A 3,357-nucleotide genomic window follows, 5' to 3' on the forward strand; every position below is an offset into this window, starting at 1 on the left:
CTTTCTTCTCGACATAAATGCATCCAACCTCGAGATGGGAAAAAATGCAAAAATAAGACACACGCTGTGTCTTCATTTACTCATATATCAAATAAATTATTAATACTATGTTGCATAACGTTGTTATAACGATTAGAGAAATGTATTAATATAAATAATACTTCATTAGCATATCTGTTATAGAAACAAGAGGTCAATATCAACAATTTTTTCGTTAAATCATTTCTTCTTTGAAGAATTTTTAAGTAAAAAGCCATGTATATCAATAATAAATATCAATATTCAATGGATAAGAAAAAAATATAATATATACTTTTCATGTATGTTTTACATTTTCATTTTGTCAAAATCTTAATCTATGAGCTTATTAAAGTTATTCGATAAAGATAAAGATGACATCTTTATCTCATTTTGTTTTTGCTTTTAAAAAGAACAATAAATTAATTGAAGTCAATCGATATCGATAAGAAAAAATATGTATATGTATATTGCCGAGAAGAAAGGAATATGTATATAATATTAATGATTGATTAATGATTGAATATATGAAGAGGCATTAGAAATGGAATCCGGAAGAGCAAGATAAATACCAATACTTGGACAATTAAAGTCATTTGGGCCGTCTTTTTTTCTTTTTTATTACAATTATTTCAATATTTATTCCTTCCTTTGTTATCAATAAAAATCGTTACATAGTAGTTTGGGCCGCTGCTTGACGGTCTGACGAATCGACAAGCATCCAATTATAGTAGTAATAGTAGCAGTAATAGTAATAGTAGAATAGTAATAATTGTGGTGTGTGTGTGTGTGTGTGTGTGTGTAATTTCTGAATGTGTACCTGTGTTCTTCATTGATAAATACGCACGCGCAATTAACGCGAATACACCGGCTTGAATTCGCAGGTACACCGTCGCTATATCCTTTTGTTTTTGATGTAAAAGAGATAAACAAAAATCCTCTTCATCTTCTTCACTCTTTTCTATCTTTTTACTTTTTCTTCTCCTTTCAAAAATGAATTTTCATTATCGCGATTTCGATTATCTGTCATCAATAAAAAATATCTCATGTATGTCAAACATACACTGCGTTTCAGTCTATTATTCTTTGACTTTATTGGTCATAATTGGAAATCGATTCAAAAGGATGCGGAGGCAGGACACAAATTCGAAAGATAAGATGACACGACCACGTACAAGGTCGACGTTAAGCTGGCAAATGAAGATAAGAGGCAGCAAGCGAATAAAAGCATTAGAATTAGAAACGATTAGGTGATTCTGACAATAGATACGATCAACTAGTCACGAATACTACGCACCAAGTCGTCTAATGTCGCTGGAGACATTCGAAAACATAAATCGGAAATTTCTGCTAATTCGATCGTGCATTCTTCGAGGTAATGGAGAAGTCGAACATCACGCTTTCCTTCTTTCTCTATCAAGAAATAGGATATGGTCTTGTATATAAGTATATATCAAACTATAGAATTTAATATTAATATATTTTGTATTAATATGTAATATAAAACAGTAAGATATCTAATAATCGCGAAACGTTAAGTATTAATTAATATTTTTTGTAAAACACATGTCAAAACCAGGCCATTTCTACATAAATATACAAACTAATCAAGAAAAAGTTTTATTTCATCACTCATTTATTACACTTGTTTTCCACTCAAACGTCTCATGAATCGGTATTAGGCTCATTCGATGGATCCCCTTAAAAAATCCCACTATCGATATACCTGCGAATGCATCTGCCGTGTAATCTTCTTTATTCTCACATGCATTTGTAAATGAGGCAATGTGTATATGTAATATGTATATGTTTATATATACGCTGATGTATTCTTTTTTGCGTCTCTCTCTCTCTCTCTCTCTCTCTCTCTCTCTCTCTCTCTCTCTCTCTCTCTCTCTCTTACACACCGTCTTGTCGATAAAAATCTCAGCAGTTTATGACACATCGTTCGCCATTTTGTTTTATTTTTCTTACACATAGCAATAATAAAGACAGTAAATAGCTAAAAGGATCGTATCGATTCTTGAGAAATGGGAGAGGCGGCCAGGATTGCGGTCAATCCATGCCGTATCACCTGCTGCCGCATACTCACATTGTCATCATTTTATCATTATCATTATCGCCGCCGCTATCGTTATCGCATCATCATATCTCCGTTCTTGCTACCTTGTCACATCTTCTCTCTCCCTCTCACATATTATGCACGCGCGAATACACACATTTCTATCTGCATCTTTTCTTCTCCTTCTTTTTTTCTACATTTTCTTGTTTACTTTTTCTTCTTTTCATTATCTCGCTGTTATTTTTAAAATTCATGATCATTCTCTATTTTTCTCTCATTCTCAATCAATCATGACCCATACAGTACAGAATTTCTAAAAACGTTCATAGAATGTTCTAAAAATGTACAAATATTCATAGAACGTTCATAGACGTTATGGATGTTGTTGTACTATCTAAGGAGGTTTGTTCGCATCGTATGCTTCAACACGCTCCCTATCATAGCTTCTACTCACTCCAACTCAATGCGTTTGTGGAATAAGAGCTATGGTAGGAACAAATCTACGTACACATACACATACGCGCGCGCGTTCTGTTTTGCGCACGCGTGCTTCCTCTCTTTGCTTCGCGTACATGTTCATCCTATCGTGCTCTACAAAAAAGATAGTAAGCCTAAACACATAAAAATTTATTATTTATTATCATTTCTCTTTCTCTCTTTTACTCTCTCTTTCTCTCTTTCTCTCTCTCTCTCTCTCTCTCTCTCTCCCCCCTCTTTCTCTCTGTCTCTCTTTATTGATCATTGATGTGTATTTCTTCATACACGCGTAAATGCGTGAAACAAATAAGCAAGTGTATATATTTTGCGTGTTAAATATATGATACAAAATAAAATCGATGGTTTCCGCGTACAACATATTATTTTTAAATAATATTTCATATAATAAACAATATTTCATATATATATTTTTCATAAATAGGGACAAAATTATTTTCGATAAATTCAAGCTTAATGATCAGATTTCTTACAGAAGATACTGGTGACTCCTCCTTTTCCGGGGGGAAAAAAAAAAACGCGTGTAATGAACGCAAGAAATGAAAGACGATGTGACGTCGCATTTAAAATTATCATTCATCCTATAGCGAATTACCACCCACGTTATAATCCATTGCGATTCGCGCCTTTCAGGCCCGATTACATCAACGTTACTTTGAGCGAAGCTTAAAACTCTCACTTTCTTTCTTTAAGATCAAATTTACTTCGACTTTAAGCGTTCTCTTTCTCTCTCTCTTTCTCTCTCTCTCTCTCTCTCTCTCTCTCTCTCTCTCTCTCTCTCT

This window comes from Atta colombica, unplaced genomic scaffold (genome assembly GCF_001594045.1).
Source record: "Atta colombica isolate Treedump-2 unplaced genomic scaffold, Acol1.0 scaffold89, whole genome shotgun sequence".
Taxonomy (NCBI): domain Eukaryota; kingdom Metazoa; phylum Arthropoda; class Insecta; order Hymenoptera; family Formicidae; genus Atta; species Atta colombica.